At 45.0% G+C, this 26,310-nt stretch overlaps 1 protein-coding gene across 1 annotated transcript in view; it reads left to right on the forward strand.

Annotated features, from left to right (window-relative positions):
- Window positions 1–2,914: 2,914 nt before the first annotated feature.
- The window catches only part of LOC146801881 (uncharacterized), a 144,855-nt gene continuing 121,459 nt past the window's right edge, over window positions 2,915–26,310 (forward strand). The window contains exons 1-3 of the mRNA XM_085623718.1: window positions 2,915–3,023; window positions 3,631–3,678; window positions 3,820–3,864. The gene's annotated coding sequence lies outside the window, so the exon portion shown is untranslated. The remainder of the gene's footprint in view (window positions 3,024–3,630; window positions 3,679–3,819; window positions 3,865–26,310) is intronic.

Here is a 26,310-nt window from a genome sequence, read left to right on the forward strand (position 1 = left end):
CGGGCCTTAAGAAACGCTCTGGATTCAATCCACCGACTCATACCATTCCAGCCCAGGTCTTGACTTTTGAGAAGGCAGTCACAGAAGAGGTGACCACCCTCTGTGCGAAAGAACGAAGTCAGTTTCAGAATCTACCAAAAAAAGAGCAGCAGGTTTTGAGGACGCTCACTGCGGACGATAATATAACCATCAAACCGGCGGATAAAGGAGGGGCAATTGTGATCTTAGATACCAGTACCTACCGCACGGAATGTCTTCGACAGCTAGAAGACAGGAGATTCTACCGACGCCTGAATACAGACCCCACTGATAGGCTGAAACGAGATATCACCATCCTTGTGGAAGAGGCAACTAATGAAAATTGGATCACCTCTCAATAGGCTGCATTTTTGATGACTGCACATCCAGTAATGCTGTATTTTTATTTGCTTCCAAAGGTGCATAAACCTCAAAGACCACCACTGGGTCGTCCGCTTATATCAGGACTGGGCTCTCTCCTTGAACCGCTATCTACTTTTGTTGACCATTTTTTGAGACCGATGGTCAAAGTGATGCCTACGTATCTACAAGATACTAATGATGTCTTGCGATTACTACCCGAAGTGGATTTTGACATACACTCAGACTTTTTTAGTCTTGTTTGATGTCGAATCCGTATACACTTGTATTCCCCAGGATGAGACATTGGATGCCATCAGATTGCTTCTAGATGAGAGAGACCTTGATACCATCTCCCCCGTACATTTTATCATGGATTGTGCGAGAATTTCAATGAAAAAAAACTTCTTTAGGTTTGTGGACACTGTTTATCTTCAAATATCCGGGACCAGCATGGGCAGCGTTATTGCGCCTAATCTTGTGAATCTTTATGTTCATTTATTTGAACAAGAACATATATTCAAAGATTCTAACCCTTTCCACCAATCCATTAGGTTGTGGAAGCGCTATATTGACATTTTTGTCGTATGGTGAGGAGATCCAGACACCATCATTACCTACCTCGCTGAATTCAAGAAATCAATATCTCAATTCACGGTTGAATTTGATACACACAGACTGCCTTTTTTGGACTTACTGATTCTTTCTACACCTACTGGCCTTGCAAGTGAATTGTATAGGAAGCAGATGTTAAGGAATTATCTTCTGCTGTATGATTCCTACCACCCGAAATCATTACGTGATAACTTGCCATATGGGCAATTCCTCAGGTTAAGGAGGAATTGCTCCACTAAAGAAACTTACGAGGCCCATGCCAGATCACTGGCTAAACAAATTCAAGAGAGAAAATAGCCAAATAGTCTGGTATGACGATTCTTGAAAAGGGCTGCTAACAAGAACCGAGAAGCTCTTCTGGACCCACCAACACCCAAACCTCCCATGACAAGACTCACAATTGTCAATGCATTTGATACCTTGTCCAATGAGATACAAAAAAGTGTGCAAAAGAACTGGTGAATACTCAACATTGGGAATGAGAACATTCCCTTACCTTACCTTTGTTCTTGTTCAAACGTAGCTCTAACTTACAAGACAATCTGGTACATACTAGACCCAAAGGTAAACCAGCCTGAACCCAAGAGACCCCTTGGAATTTACCAGCAGTCCAAGGACACTTTCCCTGTGGTTCATGCGCTGCCTGTCCACAGACTGAGCATACAACCACCATAGACATAGGCACCACAAAACCGTGGGAGTTGTGGAAGCACATCAACTGTAACAGTGACATGCTGATTTATCTGATCACGTGTCCATGTCATCAACGATATGTCGGCATGATCACACAGAAAGTGAAATTAAGGATCATGGAGCACAAGAGCACGATAAGGTGTAAAAAACAGGATACGCGACTGACACAACACTTTCTAGAAGCAAATCACAATGCGGATGAACTTAAATGGACTGTATTGGAACAACTGTTCATCCCGTCACATATTACAGATGTGTCCAAATTCCTTCTAAATAAAGAACAAAGATGGGGTTTCAAACTCCAGAGTGATAAAACTGGTCTTAATGATGAAATTCCGTGGACCATACTATAGCAGGACCAGCAGTTGGCTGTTCTCTGTTGTAATTGGAGTATTCAATATCTGGTTCAGAGATAACATATCCCCAGACAACATCTACTGGGGCTATCCGATTAAGTTTTAATAAAATTGCCTGGTTTTCGAATACTGGGGTTAGTTTTAATACTGTAGTTATATTGCTGGTATAGCCTCAATATCAGGACGCCTGAGTTAGTATGATATTTAATTATGGCTACTCTATGCGCTATATAAGCACATATATATTACAAATGAGTGAATACCTTCAAGAGATGTTTTGTCATAGAGAAGAGGTACTGAAATTGGGGTATCATCTTCCACTCTCTGGCACCTCTTATGAAGAAACGGTAGCACTTATATCAATTGTAATTTAATTACTCTGTGAGGAGGTGGCAACGTTCACAGGATTTACTAATCATTCTTGCAAACTCTTGAGTTTTGAATTAATAGATATACTAGCGCCTTTTCAGCCAAAATGCAGACAAGAAACTACATTATCCGTGACACCAGGGGTTTCTAGTAGTTTTTGTGACGTCATCTTTGAGAGTCCATTGATCACTAACTAATTATTCTGTGAGGAGGTGTCAACGTTCACAGGATTCATTGATCATTTTTCGAAACTCTCGAGTTTTGAATTAATAGAAATACTAGCGCTCTTTTAGCCAAAATACAGACAAGAAACTACAATACCCATGACACCAGGGGTTTCTTGTAGTTTACTTCCCAACTCACGAGTTTTGAGTTAATAAACATGCTAGCGCTTTTTCAGCCAAAATGCAGACAAGAAACTACATTACCCATGACACTAGGGGTTTCTAGTGGTTTTGTGAAGTCTCAGAATAATGATGTCATCTTTGCGAGACCGTTGATCACTAACGAGCTACAGCAGAGCAAGTTTAGGAATACAAATAGAACACCTCCTCCGTCCACGAGATACCTCCGAAAAACAGCTCAGCCGTGGCCCGAGGTACCGACGGACAGGTAGGCTTCTTTATTAACTGCCTGTGAATGCACTGCGCGACACTATTGTCTCACCCATAGTTTGGCTTTGCCTCTGTGAGCTTTACCCCCGCGGTAACCAGCTGGCATAATTACACTTATTTGAGAGAGTTGCGTGCTCGGTGTTTTACTACACCGGGTACTTTTTGCCCACATTTACCTACCATTTCTCTACCATATGGGAGTATATTGTGCAGGCAGCAGCGCGCTGAGTGCCCAAAACACCAGGCACTGAATCTGACCACATCAGCGTTTTTTTGGCTCATCATGCAATTACAAACATATTCTCGAAGGGCTCTATACTGACAGAGCCTTTATCGAAATATGGCAATACGGATGCATCCACATGTGTAAATGCCCCGTAAATAGCTCATTCTTCTTTTTACTGATGACAGTTTGACATAAAAAACCTTCTGTCACTTTATTAATTTTCACACTAGTTTATTGCTATGTTCAACGATGCAACTCTGTCTGGCTTTTACATTTATACAGGCGGCTTAGGCCGCAGCGACCTTTTGACTTGCCCTTTGCCTGAAACATCACCTAGTTTTTTCCTTTCCTTTTCTTTCTTTGTTTTCTCTATGTTTAGAGCTGGCCTCATTTCCTGAGTTGTTACCAGGGGAGGCGTGCATTATAGGTAAGCGTGAGATGTTCTATATAAATTCTTTCATGAGTATTTTATCGTGATCATAATAGTGAAGGGTTATATGCACCCTCATTGAGCAACTGGCACTTACATCTGACCTTGTTGTTGTTGTCTGTTTATGTTTTTGTTTAGGTGTCATCATTACACCATATGTTACAGAGATCTCACGTCAACTTGGTAGGTTGCAATTGGTTCAACCTATCTGAATGTTTTTCACTTTTTTCACTTCTTTCACGCAGTAGCATTATCTGATTTAGGTCCTGAGGAAGGCCAAGATTACTTTTAATCGGAATGGCTGAAACATGTAGACCTCATTTGAACTCAGGCAGTTATTATTTCAAACTGCTTTTGCACTGGTTTTTAATTTGGTGATCAATAGATGATAAATAAAGATGTTCTCTATTGTTAACCAATTTTAAATTGCACATCACTGACACTGTAGCACTGCGCCCATCTCTCTTAGAAACCTTCTGGTCTTCACATCTGGTGGATTGTAGCAAATCCTATAGATACTCTATTTTGAAAACATCCGTGAGCTCCTCCCTCTTAGAGAGGGGGTTGTAGCCCTTGGTTGCACCAGGATGCAACCAAGAGGAGATCCCAGATGATGAAGCATGTCACTAAGGTGAGTGATGGGATTTTGTCCTTTTTGAAGGATTTTCCGGAGACCACACTAGAGGGTAATTTCTTTTCCTCTTTTCCTTTGTTTGTGCCAGTTGCATTGCAAGTGACTTTCAGGCTTGATTAGACCCATGGACATTTTGTTGGTTGCTATGTTATATCCCTTACCTCTTCCCCGTCACCTTGGCACATGTTTAGCAAGGACTTTGGCATGAATTTACCTGTGTCCAATGAGTATTCTGTGGTGTGGGTGGCCTTGAATTATCTGACTAAGATGGCACATTTTGTACCACTCAAGAAATTACCATCGGCCAAAGACTTAGCCAACCGGTTTATTTCCCACATGGTACGTCTTCATGGCCTACCGAGTATCCTAATTTCAGACTGACGACCAAAGTTTTGGCGTAGTTTCTGTTTGCCACTTGGAATAGATGTACACTTGTTCTCTGTCTATCACCCCAGACAGATGAACAAACAGAGCAAATGAATCAGTCCAAGGAACAGATTCTGTGGTATTGGATTTCTACTTCGTCCACAGAGTGGGACAAAGCTCTCCCACTTGCTGAATGTATGTATAACAATTGCTCACATACTGCAACAGGGATCTCCCATTTTTTCTGTCTCCTGGGGTATCACCCAAGAATGCTCCCACTGTCCCATCAGTAACGAATCATCACCAAAATCTGTGTGACATTCAGCAAAAAGCACAACACAACGTCTCTAAGCAGCAGGGTCAAATGAACACACAAGCGGACAGGCATAGGAAACCAGCACCATAGAACCAAGAAGGGGAAATGGTTTAGTGGTCCTCCAGAAACTTTCAGATCTAATCTAAGAAGTAATGGCCTGATACTTAATCCTCTTTCCTGTTGCAGAAATCCTTACCCCAGTTGTTGTAGAGGATCAATCAATCAGGATTAATATATTGCTGCTTATCACCCGATAGGGTATCTAGGTGCTTGTAGGTCCTGGTAGGCTCATTTGAAAAACAGTCCTGAGGGCCCTTCAGAATTCCAGAAGTGGGGTGATGGTCTGGTGCAGTGTGGGGAGGTTGTTCCAGGTCTTTGCTGTGATGTAGGAGAAGGAATTTCCTCCATTTCTGCTGCGGCAGATGCAGGGAGTGTGGGCAAGTGATAGGGAAGCAAAGCGTAATCCTTTCGATGGTTGGGGGAAGTTCAGGTGGTGGTTAATGTAGGTGGGTCCTTGGTTGTGTAGAGGCTTGCATTTGTGGGTAAGCAGCTTGTGAGGTGGTGTGTGATGTGGGTTCATCAGGGGAGGTCAAGGATGAGTCTGGCTGCAGTGTTCTGTGTGGTTTGAAGTCTCTGTAGGAGATGTGCGACAATCCCTACGTAGAGAGCACTGCCATGTCTAGTCGGCTGGTGATAAGGGCCTGTATCATGGTATCTCTCATTTATAGGGGAAACCACTTGAAGATCTTACATAGCATGCGCAGAGTGAAAAAGCAAACAGAGGGGTTGGTGTTGATCTGTAATGTTATGGTGAGCTTGTAATCTATGCTATGATGATTCTGTCAGTGATAATGGGTGCGGGTCCCAGGTCCGAGAGCCATCAAGCGTCGCTCCATGGGTTGCTGTTGTTGTTAAAGATCAGAGCTGCCATCCTATCTGTGTTCAGCTTCATGCAGTTGTTCTTCATCCAGTTGTCAACGCTTGTCCTATATCTGTGGAAGATGGTCCTGGTGGTGGTAGGGTCAATGGTGAGGGAGAGGATGAGTTGGGTGCCGGCAGCATGTGACATTTTGTTGAGGCCATAAGATCGGACGACGATGGCCAGTTGGGTCATATATGCATTGAAGAGTGTGGGGCTGAGGGATGAGCCCTTATGGACACCGCAGATGATATCCTTGGGTTCGGAGGTGAAGGGTGGTTGGTGGACCCTCTGAGATCTTCTGGTGAGGAAAGAGGTGATCCATCTGAGTGCATTCCCTTGGATGCCGATGTGGTGGAGTCTTTCAATCAGTGTGTGCTGTGAAGGCTACCGAGAGGTCAAAGGTGATCAGAGCTGCTGTTTCTCCTCAGTCGAGGAGGGTTCGGATGTTGTGGGAGGACGCGATCAGGGAGGTCTCAGTGCTGTGATTGCTGGGGAAGCCAGATTGGAAGGCATTGAGTAGCTGGTTCTGTTCTTAGTATATCATGAGTTGTCTGTTGATAGTCTTTTCCAAAACCTTGGCTGCAAATGGTAGCAAAGAGATTAGCCAGATTTTTTGGAGTTCGCTGAGGTCCGTGGAGGGTTTTTGAGTAGTGGTCTGACTTCAGCATGTTTCCGGTGTCGAGAAATGTTGCGGTTGTGATTGAAAGGTTGAGCAGGGTGGTGAGTTCCTGGCCGATTCTTTTCCGAGGTTGAAGATGTGGTGTGGGCATGGGTCTGTGGAGCTCACAAGTGGATGGACTACATGATGTAGGTGGTGTCCTGGGTGGAAAGGGGGCTTGTCTGTTGAGGAAGTCCATGGGTGTAGGCTGGAGTTTGAAGATTCTGTATATGGTTGCGATCTTGTCGTGGAAGACCTTTTATGTGCAGTGCTGTAACTGTAATGTACCTGTCAATCAATCACTCAGGGTTTTGTAGAGCACACTACTCACCCATGAGGGTCTCAAGGCGCTGACGGGGGGGGGGGGGTGTGAGCAGCAAACTGAACACCTCCTAAGTTCCGACAGAAGTGGTATATGGCAAGCAGGACAAACATTTCACCCATACTTGTAGCTTTGGGCTGTTCTCTGTAATGTTAGTTTTTTTGTTGTAAAGCCCAGTATCACACGGGAGGGTATCCTGTTGATGATGCAGGAGCAGTCGGGGCTGATCCATGGATTCAACAAGTTGAAGAGCCAAGTGTTCAGCTTTGTGCGGAATCAATGTAGAGATGGTGCATATGGCATATATGTAGAAGCAGTCCATTCCGCCCTTTTGGAGCCAATTCAGAGAAGTTACTTCTCCTTGTTCTGGTGCTACGTATGCATGGAATGTGTGCGAGTATGGGTCCAGCTGAGCAAAGATATCTGGAAGGTTTCAGTAATCTGAGCCAGTATTGTGGTATGCTGGGCAAGGCTTTGGATGAGTTTGCTCCCATCATCTGTGGATGGGGAGCCAGTGAAGCTGTTTGAGGTGCAGGGCATGTGTGTGTTGGGGTGTTGAGGGAAGGAGGCTTCCTGCTGCGCTCTGTAGGGTTTGGAGTCATCTGCTTAGTTAAGAGAGGGAATAATTCAGTATTGGGGTAAGTGCGGCGCCAATGGGTTTGAATCCGTAGGAGAATATTAAGTCATGGCATGTGTTTGTGTACTACTTTGACTAACTGCCTTCTACCTATATGATATCCCTGTGAAAGCACAACTAGCCCAAGCTTTTCCTACCCATTCATGTCTATGTCCTCTTCAAAGTCAAGAGTAATCTCGCATACTTGCCAAGTGAACCTATATTAACTCCTTCCGTCGCTAGCTACTTGAAGCTCAAGAAAACGTGTCTTACATGCGCCTTCAGTGCCCTCACTGTGCTAAATCCAACTCCTTCCAGTTTGTGGATGCAAGTTGGGGGTGTCCTTCCGAGGCCTACATTCCTTTTAATGAGTAAGTATAGCTACCTTTGAAACTAAGGAATACATGCTAGGGAATACTGCCTAAGTGCCGTAAATTAATAAGCCAAACAAAAGTCTAGTGGGACTCATTTACCAACACTTCTACTTACATTTAATTTGTGCAAACTCATACATTATTAAATCTATATTGTCCTAGTACTCAAAATGTGAAAATCATCATCATGCAAGACATTGTGTCCTGTATCATTTTTTAATAGCATTGATTATGATTACTAATTGAGAGTTCCAAAGCAAAAGTAGAAGTGTTGGTGAATGAGTCCCACGGGACATTTGTTTGACTTATTACACTTCTCATGGGCTATTATGGTGGTCCTTGTTTTGTATACATAAGTTCCCTAAAAAGCACTTAAAAAACTAGTCAATACTTTATGTTTTTGCCACACAGGGTACTTTGTGATAATGTGGCTTATGTTCCATCCACCATTATGTGCAGTATGGGGACTATATGCACTTGTCAGTCGGCGAACAGAAAACCTACTAAGTTCTGATGGAGGATAAACATGTAGAGCAAGCCGTAAGCAAATCCATGATTTGCTTAAGTAGAGGAACAAAAATTCTACTGCTGCTTGCCTAGTGAGATAGTGGCCCATGAAAGGTAGGTATTCCTGTAGAGCAAATGAAAGGTTTATCTTACGGCAGCTTCACCTCAGTCAGGTTCTCAATACGTCGCTTTTTTATGGTACAACAGAAAGCAAGTAGGTAAACACCAGGCTGGCTGAGATGGGTATTGTGGATAGTAAACATGACCCTCCTGCCTCTTTCCTTGCTTAGAGCAGACTCTACAGTGATGACATGGTCTATTCTTTTTTACTGTTTCCGGAAAACGATTGTCAAAGTGTCGATCCTGCAGATTTGCCAGGTCCTCCAGAGCATATGAAGTGCAGGCGGCTGCTTCTGTAGCAGTAAGACTCTCAATGACGATCAACTGAAAGTCAAGGAAAGACATGACTTTTCCCATGGTGGTCTGATGGTAAACAACATAAACACTGTTGGTACCATCTCGATCAGGTGGTTAAACGGCCTCTATTACCAAGTGCGAATTTTTACGACTTGCACTGAATGACTGAAGAACCTGGTCATTCTTATTCACTCCACCCATGTACTTGTTGTAATCAAGTAAAAAAGTGGACTTGTAAACTTCAGCTATCTGACTCCAAACCATGAATGGTGAAATGCTTTAATTATGAATTGTAGTGAGCACTTATACATCACGGCTCTCAGAGAACTTGACTCGTTGGAACGCAATGCAGTGCTCTGAGTTTTTTGGAGCTTCTTACTAAAACGTTCCTGCAGGACTCCTTTAGCGCAACAACAAACTGTACTGCATGTCAGTGTCAGCTTTGTACAGCTCACTGAACAGCTCTAAACCGTTGTAGTAGCTGTGGACATAAAAGTTATAACCTTTGTGAAGGAGTGGCTGGACCAGCTCCCATACAAACTTTCCTGTTACTCTTAGCGTGGGAGGACAACCGACAGGGTTTACAGTGGAGTCCTTCCCTGTATACACTCTCAAGCTGTACACATAGCCAGTAAAGCTCTCACACAGCATGTACAGCTTGATGCCATAGCGAACTGTTTTGCTTGCTATGTACAGTCAACATTCAAAAAGAGATGGACATAGTCAATTGGCAAAAAATTGGCCGTATCAACTTTACATCTAGCGTAGGCAGTAAAATGTGGAATTTGGGGCTGAACTAAATTGGGGGGAGGTGTCAAGAGAGCACTCTGTCTGTGCTTGCTGCTACACTACCTGCTCTCTGGGTTGGTCTAACCTGCTACAATCGCTCTGCTGAAGAGACTGTGCTTGCAAAGGGACAGCAATACTGCAATCCTCTTGTCTCTCTGAATCACTGGAAGATGAGTCGGAAGGAACTCACTTCCAGATTCTACTCTATTTTCCTCTCCCCCAGATGCTGGCTTAGTCTCTGATCCTTCCTCAGAACTGTACTCCATAACCCGAGTTAGGGCCTGGGCAGCAGTCATCCACCGAGACAACATCTCTGCTGAATGGCTAAAAACTTTCTTCTAAAACACTGTCCTAGGTAGAAGGCAGAAGTATTGCTCTGAATCAGTTGGTGGGTGTGTGCGTCTGTGAAATGTGTGCAACAGTAAATAAACAAAAACATACTTATCTCTTTTGGTGAATCTGCAGGTTCTCCAAAGACACTAAAACAGACACAGTATTACTTCACCTTGCCACATACCCAATTCCACAGTATACCTTTGTCATGGCTTATGCAAAACTTTATTGTTGGCGTGTTAGACCTGGCACCATTGGCGTGGGTCTCCCTTCCATTTTTTCATTGTTGCCTCCTATGGTTTGCTATGTTTTTGCAGGTCTAGATGCTTTGGGCACTTTGCCACTGCTATTCAGTGCCAAAGTGCAAGTGCTCCCTATTGTAAGTTATTGTATTGGATTGGTGACTCCATGATTGGCTTATTTGATTTACTTGTCAGACCCTAGTACAGTGCACCATGTGTGCCCAGGGCCTGTAAATCAAATGCTGCTGGTGGGCTCGCAGCACTGGTTGTGCCACCCACAGGAGCAGCTTGTAAATTGTGGCTCGGGTCTGCCATTGCAGTAAAGTGTCACATTTACCATCTATATTGAACTAAGCTATTTCTACCATTTTAAAGTCATATTTTATTACAGTATTGTGGATTTTTGTCATTTGGTCTTGTGTTAAGTCTAATAAAGATTACTTATTTTTCTAAACTGGTGTAGTGTCCATTTGTAGTGTTTTCACTGTATTACTGTATGTGTTCAGAAATGCTTTATACACTGCCTCTGAGATAAGCCTGTCTGCTCGTGCCAAGCTACCAAGGGGGTGAGCAGGGGTTATCCAGGAGTGTACCCCCCTTTCCCTGACTAGAAGCAAGGGCCCTACTTTGTCAAAGGTACCTACCTCTGCCAACTAGAGACCCCCATTTCTAACACGGGGGATGTGCTTGGCCAATGCCAGTATAAAAGAAATTTCCATAAGGTACAAATCTACCTTTTTTCCCCAAGAAGCACACATTGACATAACCCCTGCAACTTTGTGTGCAGGCCTGCCCCTTTGTGAAATCTCACATTACTATCATTAGTTTTACTAGAATTATGCATTAGGGGAGCACCAAATTGTGAGACAGGGTTAGCTAAATTATGTGGCATAATATGGCATATTATTTTGATAGTATTAGTTCATTATGTTTTTCATTTGTAAACACAGTAATACTGTCTGGCCAACTATTTCACCTCATTATTACCAGTTCAGCAATCAAATGCAGAAAAAAGCAACTGAAAGATGACCAGTCAACCTTTGCGCAGGCCCTTCCACTGCGTGCAAACACATATTGCCACACTGATCCCTGTGCGCTATCAGATATATACTGCATATGCCACATAAGTCTGCTGCATAATCTGCAGATGGTAGAGTTATATGGCATATGCAGTATATACGTTTGTTTTTAGAAAAGTGTGTTTTCTCCAGGGGGCCAGTGTTAGCCCCCCCCCCCCAGGCAAAAACACACATTGAAAAAAATATTTGTGTGGCCCAAAGGGGGTTGACCCATGTGCTGAGAGTCCAACATCCTACCTAACTTTTACTTTTTTTTGGGGGTGGGAGGGTCCCCAGGGGAACCATGGTTCTCCCAAAAATAAATTTGGGGCCCACAGGGGGTCCACCCATCTGCAAGGAGGGCTGACTCCCTGACATTTATTTTTTCTTAGAAACAAACGTTTTTAACATTCCACTGGGGGGGGCAATTGCGCCCATCCCCACCTCCTAGGGGTAAAACACTTTTTATAATTTTTTTTATTTGTCCCCTGCGACGAGGGGGTTTGGCACGTTACCACACGGGCTGACCCCTCCCCCCCCCCAAACAAACATACTTAGTGGCCTGGTGGTTTCCTGACTTTGGATCGCAGCTCGACCACAATCCACAACCAGGAAACAATTTCAGGAAGGTCTCACCGGAAAGGGAGACTCTACCCTTTCCAATGAGACCGCCCTGAAACCTGGTGAGGCCGGTTTAGAAACATTTTTAGTCATTTTGGGAGAGAGCACTCGCCTGCTCCTTCTTGTCGCTCCATTGGGAAATCTGTGACATCAGAACACATCGTGGCGAGCTTATGTCACAGATGGGCATATCGTTCTACGCTTTAGAAGTGACGCTCGAACACTGGATCTGGTTTTCTGTAAGCATGGGATTTGTGCAAGTTGGAGTACGGCCAAGCGGAAGAGTCTGGAAGGTTTGTGAAAGCAGATTCAGTTGTTGAGGTATGCTGGGCCAGTGTTATGTAGTGCCTTGAAAGTTTGAGTGAGGAGTTTGAATTGTACTCTAATGTGAATGCTCCTCCAGGTGTGGTGTGATGTGAGTACTGTGTGGGAAGTTGAGGGTGATTCTGGGCACCAAGTTTGAATGGTCTTCTGCCTTCTGGGGAGTTTTTTGTTGATTCCCGCATAGAGGATGTTTCTGTAGTCCAGCTTGCTTGTGATGAGGGGGTTCATCACACTTTCTTGAGGTGGTGATTGGGAACCATTTGAAAATCTTCCTCAGCATCTTCAGGGTATAGAAGAATGAGGCGGTGACAGCATTGACTTAAGCAGTCATGTTGAGTTTGCTGTCAATGATGATCCTGAGGTTCTTGGTGTGGGTGGTGGGCTTGGATGTTGGTTCCAGCTCTGTTGACCCCAAGTGCAGTCCCACCGTGATGTGCTCTTCCCGAAGATCACAATTTCAGTCTTAATAGTGTCCAGCTTAGGCAGCGGGTCTTCATCCTGTGGGCAATTTCAGTCATGCAGGCATTGAACTTGATCCGGGTACTGAGCGTCTTGTCTGTGAGAGAGCAAATGAGTTGCGTGGCGTAGGAGAGAACATTGATGTCGTGACAGTAGATGAGGCTGGCTAGAGGGATCATGTATGCGTTGAAGAGGGTCGGGCTCAGGGAGTCCTTGAGGAACTCCGCAGATTAGGTAGCGGTCGCCCAAGATTACCAGTGCCAGGCTGACTGACTGGGCCCTGGGAGTCAGGAAAGAGCAGATACATTGGAGTGCGTGTCCTTGGATTCCAATGTTGTGTAGGTGTTCGATGAGGATGGAAGTGAGAGATTGTACCACATACTGCAGAGACATCCAGGAGGATGAGGGCTGTCGTGTCTCCTCTGTCCAGTGTCATGCGGATGTCATGTGTGGCAGCGCTGCTGGAAGTTTTCAAGCTGTGATTGGGTTTGAAACCAGACTCAGTGGTTGGGTGTGAAACCATACTGAGTGGTGTTGAGTAGTTGGTAGTCATTAAGGTATTCGTGAGGTGACTATTAATGGTTTTCTCTAAGACCTTGGCCGGAAATTGTAGCAAGAAAATTGGTCTGTAGTTGGTGAGCGTCGAAGGGTCCACAAAGTGTTTCTTCAGCAATGGGAGGACAGTTGTGTGTTTCCAAGCATCTGAGAAGGTCACGGAAGAGGTAGAGGCATTCAAAATGGGGGACAGCATGGCGCTGATGGATTGCAGTCCTCCGGATTAGTTGTGGCTGGCGCAGTTGTCCAATATGGCCCATGAGTGGATGACTTCTTAGTGGTGGTGGTCTCTTCTAGGGTGATGATGGGCCTTGTGTTTAGCATTGCTCCTTTGGATACATTGGGAGGTGTTTGGCAAGGTCTGTCAAGTGTGGTTGTGGGCTGAGGTTGCTGTAAATGACTGTGATTTTGCTGATGAAGAATTTGAGAGAGATTATTGCAGAGGTCCTGTGAGTGGGTGATTGAGATGGAGGCGGCCGATGTTGAGGTGGAATCTTTAACAATGACATATATTTCTTTGCTTCTGCTGGTGCTAGCATTAATGCGGACCGTCTGAGTGGTGCATTTAGTGGTCCAGATCATTTGGTGGTAGCATCTTAGTCTGGATTTGAAGGTGCTCCATCTGCATTGTCTTGACTCATTCTCCATTTATGCTCCAGTTGTTTGCAGTGGCGTTTCGTTGGTCTTAGTCTGGATCTTACTGTATTGCTGTGTTTGGGGGGGCAGGGAGTTGGTGCAGGAGGTGATCCAATTGTTGAATTTCTTGGAGGCTTTGAGTAAGCTGTTGCTGCTGCTGTGTTTTGGTCAGTGGGTTTTGAGCGTGGTATTCCAGTCTTTGTAAGTAATGCTGTTCCAGTTTCAGTGGGCTGCTCTGGTGGTGGTGTGTGTGTGGTTGAATTGGGATGGAGATGTTAAACTTGACGAGTGCTTGTTTGTCCAAGAGCCTGGCGTGGATTCATTGACTTGGATGTTGTAGAAGTTAATGAAATATGGTCCAGCAGGTGTCCATCAACGTGGGTAGGTCCTTTTACTCATTGGGTGAGGCATAGGCTTTGAAGGTTTTCAATGAGTGTTCTTGAATTAGGGTAGTAGTGATCTTCCAGGTTGAAGTTCAGTTCTCCGAGTAGGATGTAATTGCTAGTATAGAGGGCAAGTTGTTCAACAAAGTACGTGATGGTGTCGGTGAAGTTGGTGCGCGGTCCCGGTGGTCTGTAGATGAGAATTTCACTTAGGGTGAAGTTGGCTGTGATGTGGAGCTCGAACGACGGGTGTTCTATGTTGGATGATGACTTGTCCGTGGATGTGGTGCAACTGATGCTGTGAAGGTCTCATTAGACTACATGTGCCAGGTGAAGGTCTTATCAGACTTCCTGTAACAGACTCTCTGTGCCAGGTGTAAGCTACCATCCCACTCTTTGTGCCAGGTGAATACATTTTGTTAAGTGAAGGTCACATCAGAATCCTTGTGTCAGACGTAAGCTACCATCAGAAGCATGGAGTCAGGATAAGGTCTTCTCAGAAGGTCTTCTCAGAATCCGTGTGCCAAGTGTAAGCTACCTGCAGGTACTTATGACAAGTGAATGTCTCATAAGGATCCCTGTGCCAGGTATAAGGCACAATCAGATGCATTGTGCCAGGTATGACCTACCATCAGGCGTGTTTTAAAAAAAAAAAAAAAAAAGATTTTATTAGGGTTTTATGCACTACATCGTACTACAGTATTACAGTCGGTACTTTTAATCAATGCCAGCAGTGGCCCATTTACTGTTTCCCAAACCCCTTGGCCTATCAAGCATTTTCATCCCCACTCACCCTCCCTCCCCCGATGAGTCAATACCACATTTCAGAAATGTTATTATGGGAAATATGTCTGTGTACTCTAGAGGCCGCTGTGTGGTGATGGGTAAGTAGTCAGAGAAATATTTGGCAGGGTGTGAGTGCAGCAGGGGCAGCCAGGTCTTCGGCGAGGGACGAATGTGTCTCATTCCTATTCTAGGGGCTGTGACCTTTCAGGCGAAGTTTCAGGAATGTCTGATTCCATCTACCAATGCTTCCCTGGCCCTGGCTGCCTCTAATGTGTCTATGCCGCATTGGACCTCCCTCAGTGGTATCCTTACCTCACATCCTGCCCACTTTTCCATTTCCCTCCTCCATGTGGTTAGTCGGGGACCTCCCATGATTTCCAGTGTCAATCTATTTCACGTTTGACTAGTATGTAAGCTAGATCTTGAAATGTTCAAGTGACTTTAGTTTTAGCTGTATGTTGGTGGGGTGAAGGAACATACAGAGTTCCCAATCTGTACCCACAGGCCTCAGGCACTGTACCACTCCCAGGCACTCATGCATCCTTAGTGCTGCCCACGAATTCACATGTAGCTTTCCATCCATTGCAGCCACAGGTACACATAATTAGGAGTAAGCTGTGTAAAGACACACATGCAGGATTCCACACACTAATTCCATGGTCATACATACATTAAAATACGCTGTTTAAAGGCACCATTTTTTATGGCCCTTCACCCATCCCGAGGGAGGCAAAGGGCGAGCAAAGCATACAGCAAGGGTATTTTGATTGAGTGGTCCAGTAGGTCAGAGGTTCCCAAACTTTTTCGTCCCGCAGCTCCCTTGACCCATTGGCCATTGCCCGTGGCTCCCACTTTTACTTTTTTAAGAGGGTGGGGGGATGTTAGCCCCGCCTCGGGAGAACTTGGATTTTTCTCCCTGAAAATAATTGGGATGAAGGTATTATAATCATATACGCAGGGTGTTTTGTATTACTAAGGCGGCGCCTCTAGTAAAATATTCCTAGTTACACTTCTTTGCACATTCCTTTTTTAGAGTACCCTCTCAAGCTTTTTTATCCCACTTACAGTGCTAGATAGCACCCCTATGCATGTAGGCCCCATTCCCAAAGTGTTTCCGTGCTTGAAGAAGATTTGCATGCACTTCCATTTCTACCCATGTCATACATGCCAACACACCTGTCTCAGCAGGGTGATTCACGATTTTTTAAACCACATACAGCTTTATTTTTGCTGTTTCCTCCCTAAAATTGCCTCCAAATCAATGCAAGCCAAATAAATTCCTCTGATTTTTCTTTTTTTTTAAACGTCCCTCTTTGTTTCCAAATGTTGGCATTATGCTGTATATGGTGTTTTACTTCCCTGTGCTCAAGGAGCGAGCAGGCCTGTCTGGTAATGTGTGTGTACTGAAAGAAATATCTACTGGAAGTACGTATGGTTCAAGTACAAGCGTCAATACGTAATAATATTTAATGTGTTTAATAGACAGGACAACTGTACTTTCCTCATAACTTGCGTTGGTGTAAAATGCATTCAGTAAAAAACAAAACTATTAACGAGTCTAACAAAATATATCAGGCATCTTCCGCTTACTTTGGGAGTGTTGTAATGTGGAGATCCAGTGAAATATGGAGGTCATCACCCTCTACATGCCATGAATTAAGCACAACATTTACAGCTTTAGGCATGTCACTTACAAATCCTCGACATCATGCTTTTAAGTCTAATTAAACTGAAGCCAACAGACCCTTAAAGATTAATTGCTTTAAAGTGCTTGGTGCATGGCTTCCCTGGCTAGGTTTGGCAGCTCCCCAGGGAGCCATGGCGCACAGTTTGGAAACCACTGTAGTAGGCCTTACTCCCATGGTGCAAGTAAACTTGCCTGGCCAAGCTACTGATTACTCATTAAAGAAACTGAATGCTTGAAGCCATCACCTGCATATTTCCCTCTTAGCCAGCAAAATTATATAAAATATCAGCCTATGACAATTTTTACTATATCCAACACCTCACCTTTTTATCCCAAAAGACCGGGAGCGGACTGACCTGAATATCAAGCCACAGCATAGTGGATAGCACATTCCCCACTGCCTGCCAATAGGAGGTCAGGGCTGAGTAATCTAGGAACAGGTGTATATCATTAGTGCTCTGAAGTCCACACCTTTTGCAGCAGTAGCTCACGTAGTTTCTAATCCTTGCCATCTTCTGTGGAGTCAAGTAGCACCTATGCATAGTAAAAAAGTGATTATTTTTAAGATAGTAGATTTAATTGCAGTATACAATAATTTGAACAATCCTTGCCATAACACTTGGGCTTGAGGCAGATCTTTTTTTAATTTTATATATATATATATATATATATATATATATATATATGCCGATGAGTGGTAGTCCTTCTTGAGCAGCACTCGAGGAGACGGCGGAGGTTACCAGCCTCAGTCAAGGGTATGGACAAGTTTAAAAGTAGCAGGTTGGTTGAAGCAGCCTTTGCAATGCCTGACGCGTTTCGCTGTGTAGCTTCTTCGGAGGCTTTTTGCCAAAGGAAGTGCAGTGGTGTGCCTGCTCCCCCATTCATTGGCCCACAATGACACGCCCCTGATTGGAGCTGCCCAATAGAATGCTGTTATAGGCATTGTGGGGGATGTAGTGCAATTTATTTCACCATTTAAAAATTATCGTTTGCACAATTGCTGCCAGGGATAAAGTCCTTAGTGAACCCCTGCCACAGAGAACCGTCCTCAATCCCGCGCCGCTCCTCCGCTTCAAGGCCGGTGCATCCGACCTCACGGCCCCCTTTGTCACGGGGTGGTGCTTTCTCGACGGCCGGACCGCCGTCTTTGTATGCCGATGAGTGGTAGTCCTTCTTGAGCAGCACTCGAGGAGACGGCGGAGGTTACCAGCCTCAGTCAAGGGTATGGACAAGTTTAAAAGTAGCAGGTTGGTTGAAGCAGCCTTTGCAATGCCTGACGCGTTTCGCTGTGTAGCTTCTTCGGAGGCTTTTTGCCAAAGGAAGTGCAGTGGTGTGCCTGCTCCCCCATTCATTGGCCCACAATGACACGCCCCTGATTGGAGCTGCCCAATAGAATGCTGTTATAGGCATTGTGGGGGATGTAGTGCAATTTATTTCACCATTTAAAAATTATCGTTTGCACAATTGCTGCCAGGGATAAAGTCCTTAGTGAACCCCTGCCACAGAGAACCGTCCTCAATCCCGCGCCGCTCCTCCGCTTCAAGGCCGGTGCATCCGACCTCACGGCCCCCTTTGTCACGGGGTGGTGCTTTCTCGACGGCCGGACCGCCGTCTTTGTATGCCGATGAGTGGTAGTCCTTCTTGAGCAGCACTCGAGGAGACGGCGGAGGTTACCAGCCTAAGTCAAGGGTATGGACAAGTTTAAAAGTAGCAGGTTGGTTGAAGCAGCCTTTGCAATGCCTGACGCGTTTCGCTGTGTAGCTTCTTCGGAGGCTTTTTGCCAAAGGAAGTGCAGTGGTGTGCCTGCTCCCCCATTCATTGGCCCACAATGACACGCCCCTGATTGGAGCTGCCCAATAGAATGCTGTTATAGGCATTGTGGGGGATGTAGTGCAATTTATTTCACCATTTAAAAATTATCGTTTGCACAATTGCTGCCAGGGATAAAGTCCTTAGTGAACCCCTGCCACAGAGAACCGTCCTCAATCCCGCGCCGCTCCTCCGCTTCAAGGCCGGTGCATCCGACCTCACGGCCCCCTTTGTCACGGGGTGGTGCTTTCTCGACGGCCGGACCGCCGTCTTTGTATGCCGATGAGTGGTAGTCCTTCTTGAGCAGCACTCGAGGAGACGGCGGAGGTTACCAGCCTCAGTCAAGGGTATGGACAAGTTTAAAAGTAGCAGGTTGGTTGAAGCAGCCTTTGCAATGCCTGACGCGTTTCGCTGTGTAGCTTCTTCGGAGGCTTTTTGCCAAAGGAAGTGCAGTGGTGTGCCTGCTCCCCCATTCATTGGCCCACAATGACACGCCCCTGATTGGAGCTGCCCAATAGAATGCTGTTATAGGCATTGTGGGGGATGTAGTGCAATTTATTTCACCATTTAAAAATTATCGTTTGCACAATTGCTGCCAGGGATAAAGTCCTTAGTGAACCCCTGCCACAGAGAACCGTCCTCAATCCCGCGCCGCTCCTCCGCTTCAAGGCCGGTGCATCCGACCTCACGGCCCCCTTTGTCACGGGGTGGTGCTTTCTCGACGGCCGGACCGCCGTCTTTGTATGCCGATGAGTGGTAGTCCTTCTTGAGCAGCACTCGAGGAGACGGCGGAGGTTACCAGCCTCAGTCAAGGGTATGGACAAGTTTAAAAGTAGCAGGTTGGTTGAAGCAGCCTTTGCAATGCCTGACGCGTTTCGCTGTGTAGCTTCTTCGGAGGCTTTTTGCCAAAGGAAGTGCAGTGGTGTGCCTGCTCCCCCATTCATTGGCCCACAATGACACGCCCCTGATTGGAGCTGCCCAATAGAATGCTGTTATAGGCATTGTGGGGGATGTAGTGCAATTTATTTCACCATTTAAAAATTATCGTTTGCACAATTGCTGCCAGGGATAAAGTCCTTAGTGAACCCCTGCCACAGAGAACCGTCCTCAATCCCGCGCCGCTCCTCCGCTTCAAGGCCGGTGCATCCGACCTCACGGCCCCCTTTGTCACGGGGTGGTGCTTTCTCGACGGCCGGACCGCCGTCTTTGTATGCCGATGAGTGGTAGTCCTTCTTGAGCAGCACTCGAGGAGACGGCGGAGGTTACCAGCCTCAGTCAAGGGTATGGACAAGTTTAAAAGTAGCAGGTTGGTTGAAGCAGCCTTTGCAATGCCTGACGCGTTTCGCTGTGTAGCTTCTTCGGAGGCTTTTTGCCAAAGGAAGTGCAGTGGTGTGCCTGCTCCCCCATTCATTGGCCCACAATGACACGCCCCTGATTGGAGCTGCCCAATAGAATGCTGTTATAGGCATTGTGGGGGATGTAGTGCAATTTATTTCACCATTTAAAAATTATCGTTTGCACAATTGCTGCCAGGGATAAAGTCCTTAGTGAACCCCTGCCACAGAGAACCGTCCTCAATCCCGCGCCGCTCCTCCGCTTCAAGGCCGGTGCATCCGACCTCACGGCCCCCTTTGTCACGGGGTGGTGCTTTCTCGACGGCCGGACCGCCGTCTTTGTATGCCGATGAGTGGTAGTCCTTCTTGAGCAGCACTCGAGGAGACGGCGGAGGTTACCAGCCTCAGTCAAGGGTATGACAAAGGGGGCCGTGAGGTCGGATGCACCGGCCTTGAAGCGGAGGAGCGGCGCGGGATTGAGGACGGTTCTCTGTGGCAGGGGTTCACTAAGGACTTTATCCCTGGCAGCAATTGTGCAAACGATAATTTTTAAATGGTGAAATAAATTGCACTACATCCCCCACAATGCCTATAACAGCATTCTATTGGGCAGCTCCAATCAGGGGCGTGTCATTGTGGGCCAATGAATGGGGGAGCAGGCACACCACTGCACTTCCTTTGGCAAAAAGCCTCCGAAGAAGCTACACAGCGAAACGCGTCAGGCATTGCAAAGGCTGCTTCAACCAACCTGCTACTTTTAAACTTGTCCATACCCTTGACTGAGGCTGGTAACCTCCGCCGTCTCCTCGAGTGCTGCTCAAGAAGGACTACCACTCATCGGCATACAAAGACGGCGGTCCGGCCGTCGAGAAAGCACCACCCCGTGACAAAGGGGGCCGTGAGGTCGGATGCACCGGCCTTGAAGCGGAGGAGCGGCGCGGGATTGAGGACGGTTCTCTGTGGCAGGGGTTCACTAAGGACTTTATCCCTGGCAGCAATTGTGCAAACGATAATTTTTAAATGGTGAAATAAATTGCACTACATCCCCCACAATGCCTATAACAGCATTCTATTGGGCAGCTCCAATCAGGGGCATGTCATTGTGGGCCAATGAATGGGGGAGCAGGCACACCACTGCACTTCCTTTGGCAAAAAGCCTCCGAAGAAGCTACACAGCGAAACGCGTCAGGCATTGCAAAGGCTGCTTCAACCAACCTGCTACTTTTAAACTTGTCCATACCCTTGACTGAGGCTGGTAACCTCCGCCGTCTCCTCGAGTGCTGCTCAAGAAGGACTACCACTCATCGGCATACAAAGACGGCGGTCCGGCCGTCGAGAAAGCACCACCCCGTGACAAAGGGGGCCGTGAGGTCGGATGCACCGGCCTTGAAGCGGAGGAGCGGCGCGGGATTGAGGACGGTTCTCTGTGGCAGGGGTTCACTAAGGACTTTATCCCTGGCAGCAATTGTGCAAACGATAATTTTTAAATGGTGAAATAAATTGCACTACATCCCCCACAATGCCTATAACAGCATTCTATTGGGCAGCTCCAATCAGGGGCGTGTCATTGTGGGCCAATGAATGGGGGAGCAGGCACACCACTGCACTTCCTTTGGCAAAAAGCCTCCGAAGAAGCTACACAGCGAAACGCGTCAGGCATTGCAAAGGCTGCTTCAACCAACCTGCTACTTTTAAACTTGTCCATACCCTTGACTGAGGCTGGTAACCTCCGCCGTCTCCTCGAGTGCTGCTCAAGAAGGACTACCACTCATCGGCATATATATATATATATATATATATATATATATATATATATATATATATATAAATATCCACATCCTCAGATTCCGGGACACAAGTGCGGCGGTGCAAAAGCAGGGTCCGAGGAAATCCTGTATTCATAAACGTTTCACCAAGTGTATAACATACACGGATGCACTCCTCCCCAAAGAAGAAACAGCATTTCAAAATTCAATCACGAAGATTTAATTAATGTGCATTTAAGCCAAATAATACCCAACGCGTTTCGACGAACATATCGTCTTGGTCACGGGTAAATGTCTGTTCAAATTCAACAGTTAAATACATTAAAACAAAGCATCGGAACAACGCACAAGTTTTGCGGAAATGAACAGTAAAAGAGGACAATAGTTTGCATGTACTCCTGGCCGGCGGCATGGCGGCCATCTTGGAACGGTAAAGGCATAATACCATATCCAACAACAAAAAGGTACCTCAATAAAGTTTTACATTCAAAGGGAAAGAGATGACTATATAAAACACAATGATGTTAATTCCTATTCCTGCATAAGTTGCAATCTGCCAATAATGTTGGTTGTATGTCGGTTTGCATACTATATGCTTACTAATTAAATTGCTACTTGTTTAAATTATTGCATCTGCATACAGTCAAACATTTCTTTAGCCATCCGTTTTCTATATTCTACATTCTACGGATTGAGGTACCTTTTTGTTGTTGGATATGGTATTATGCCTTTACCGTTCCAAGATGGCCGCCATGCCGCCGGCCAGGAGTACATGCAAACTATTGTCCTCTTTTACTGTTCATTTCCGCAAAACTTGTGCGTTGTTCCGATGCTTTTTTTTAATGTATTTAACTGTTGAATTTGAACAGACATTTACCCGTGACCAAGACGATATGTTCGTCGAAACGCGTTGGGTATTATTTGGCTTAAATGCACATTAATTAAATCTTCGTGATTGAATTTTGAAATGCTGTTTCTTCTTTGGGGAGGAGTGCATCCGTGTATGTTATACACTTGGTGAAACGTTCATGAATACAGGATTTCCTCGGACCCTGCTTTTGTACCGCCGCACTTGTGTCCCGGAATCTGAGGATGTGGATATTTTGTTAATTTGATATCCGGTTGACCGCGGTACTTTTGGTGAGGAGAAATTTGAAACAGACTGCTGGGTGGACGCCGTAATCAATGTGAATCCAGTACGACGATCTTCGTGGATTACTGGGCGAGATCCCGCTACAACTGTCGGAGGTCCCTTGGACTTGGGATACTGCACCCAAGCCCCCAGTAAGTGATTTTCGATTTCGATGTTGATTTTCGATTTTCGGTCTCCCCCAGTTACAGCCAGTCTGTGTTTCAAGATATTCAGTTTGGATATCACCTCCAGCTTAAGTGATTTGTACCGCTGCGTTCCCTGCCTTATCTCTGCACGTATTGTACATTGAGATCTGCGGGGCTCCCCATATAACAGCATATGACGACCGGCTGGTTGTCTTGTCCAGACATTGGAAGAACATTCAGATGAGTGCATTCTACATAATGGTAGCGGAATAAAAGCTCAGCCATTTGTAGTGGTATAAGCCAATAACGATCACTATGGATCAAGATACAGAGTCACGGAGGAGACTCAGAGCTAAGACGATGTTTGTAAAAACGGCTGAGCAGTCACAAGCCGATGAACAGGTGGCAGCACCCCTTTCCTTACAGCACAAATATCAAAAACTTGAAAAACTTATGAGAAAAGAAATCTCGAAATGGTGGGAGGCAATTACGTTGGAAAAGTATCAAGAAGAAAAAAGAGTCCCAAGAGGACTTCGTATTCTGATTGCCCCATCATATGAAGACCCGGATTCCGAACTTGCTGAGGAATGGGCGGAGAACCTAATGGATTGCTCTAATCGCATGCTGTCTATTTTAATTAAGTATGCTTGGAAGGAGAGAGCTATCTTGCTCAAAAACATCTCAGAACTGAAAGAAGAGATTCAGAAGGAAGATACGACTGAGAATTTTACTACCAAGTTGGATGAGATAAACAAAAGAACAGACAAACATGAGGAGGAGATCATCGCAAAGAAAGAAAGGAAATTTCTGCGGGACAAGATTGATTACCAATCAGGCAGAGTATTTACGTTTAGTCATAAATATGACCATATGAACCGCAAAGGACTTCAAGGAAGTATAGATACTATTCCAACAGGTGGTGGAGCTGAAAGCGACGTCATTGAAAGTGATGTTTCGGATGATGGCACCCCACAACCAACGAATATTCCAATCAAGTCGTCAAATTTTTGGGAGGAGTTCCGTCTAATGAACCTGACATCAAATCAACAGAATTGGCAAATCGACAGAGGCCGAGGAAGAGGACGCGGACGAAGCTTCACAGGACGCGGCAGAGGAAGAGGAAAAACCTCAAGAGAAACTTTACCATCCACAAGCAAACCAGGAGGGGTGGATGGCGGAAAAGCAACAGCAACCCCAATGGGAGTGGAAACACGGGGACAAAAGAGACGAGGAAAATGAATGACTGCAGGAATGTGGTAAATCTTTCCCTACGTTCACTAAGCTCTGCTGAACTGGAGGTTTTGCAATATGGCCTTTCTTTCTGTCCTTCCTCTAATTTTTCCTACCCCCAAGAAAGAATTGATTTATTTTACTTCACACGCAAATTGCGTTTGCATAAATGGCACAAATTGAAAGTAAAAAACATTGTGGTCCCTAGTACACTTTCCACATGTTCGCCGGTGAGTGAAACCATTAATGAAGTAAATACTCTAATTGCTCTTAAGGAATTGGATTATGACAATGTGGAATTAGGACCGATTAATGCACAAACATTGGGTTAGAAGACTGATCTTAACTGTCCCAACCATTTCAAACCAAAATCTATTTTTAATCCGACATTGCCACCTTGTGGCATTGACATTTTTGAAACATTGGTAATCAATGACCTCAAAAATTTGGCGAAAAAGAAAAAATGGTTTGTTGACAACCTAACCAAAGAACATAGACTGGCAATTAAGTCTCTACAATCTGATAGGAATATTGTGATCCGTCAGTCAGATAAAGGTGGGAACGTTGTTATTTTGAATGTGCAGGATTATATACAAGAAGGGCTACGACAGGTCAATGATCAGGATTGCTACGAGCAAGTATCTATCAGTGCCATAGATGAGTCAAATGTCGTCTTTCATAATATGCTTAAAGAATGGCAGTCTAAGGGTATTTTAGAATGGGATGAATATTCTTTTCTCATGAATCGTAATCCTAAAATACCCATTCTCTATTTATTACCCAAATTGCATAAAAACTCTATCTCCCCTCCCGGGAGACCGATTGTCTCTTCAATAGGTTGTTTAACAGAGAATACTTCCAAATATATTGATTTTTTTCTTGCGTCCATATGTGCAGACTATGCCTTCTTATCTAAAAGACAGCAAAGACTTCCTGAACAAAATCAAAGATGTCATCTGGCAGGATAGTTTTTTGCTAATTTCCTTGGATTTTTGCAGCCTATATACATCTATCTTACATGTGGATGGTCTAGAGGCGTGCAAACAATTTTTGGGTACCCGGTCCGTTTCATTTTTGGAACATAATGAAATGGTTTTATACATGATAAAATTTTGTCTCGAGAACAATTTTTTTGTCTTTAATGATAATTTTTACAGACAAAAACAAGGTACAGCCATGGGCACCTGTTTTGCTCCCAGCTTTCCCAACCTTTTTATGGGCTGCTGGGAGCAGCAGGTGTCCAGAACGGATGAGTTATACCGCAGCCATGTGAAAGTGTGGCTGCGGTATATCGATGATTTGTTTATCATCTGGGATGGTTCTCGTGAACTAGCTGAGAATTTCATCTCCATTTTGAATATGAATACCAAGAATCTGAGATTTGAGGGAACTATCAGTAATCAGAAAATTCAGTTTTTGGATTTGGAAATTGAAGCAGTGAATAAAAGACTCTGTTCTCGACTCTATCGTAAGATCACTGCAGGTAACACTTTGTTACACGCAGAAAGCAGTCATCCAAAAACCCTGATTCGCAGCATTCCGTATGGGGAATTTCTTCGGGCTCGGAGAAATTGCAGCACGGATGCTGATTTCAAAGATGAAAGTGACTGTATGATTAAAAGATTTGTAGAGAGAGGCTATAAACTGAATGTGATACAAGAAGCACTCTCAAAGGCAATGCAGTTCACACAATCTGAATTGTTGAAAACAAAAGATATAGTGCAGGAGAAGGATGATCAGGTTGTGAGATTTATTACTACTTTCAACTCTAGCTCTTATGAAGTCAGAAAATGTCTAAATAGACATTGGGAGATCCTGAAGACTGAGTCTACATTAGAGGATATAGTAGGAGATGCTGTTAACATCACCTACAGAAAAGCGAATTCTCTAAAGGATAGATTATGTAGCAATGAGGTGCCTGGTACTAAAGGCTCTAACATGGATATACAAGGTTTTTTCACATGCATGTCCTGCAAGGCATGCAAAACTAGCTCTAATGTGAAAACAGTACATTTACCAGTTTCTGACACCAACAGACGCATTGAGAAACACCTGACTTGTTTGTCAGATTATTGTGTCTATGTGTTGATGTGTCCTTGTTCTAAAAAGTACGTTGGCAGCACTATGTTTGCTGCCAAGAAACGTATTTTGGAACATATGAGGGCAATTCAAAATAAAGATAAGTTGTCCCCTATTGCCAGGCACTT

This window comes from Triturus cristatus, chromosome 8, assembly GCF_964204655.1.
Source record: "Triturus cristatus chromosome 8, aTriCri1.1, whole genome shotgun sequence".
NCBI classification, from domain to species: domain Eukaryota; kingdom Metazoa; phylum Chordata; class Amphibia; order Caudata; family Salamandridae; genus Triturus; species Triturus cristatus.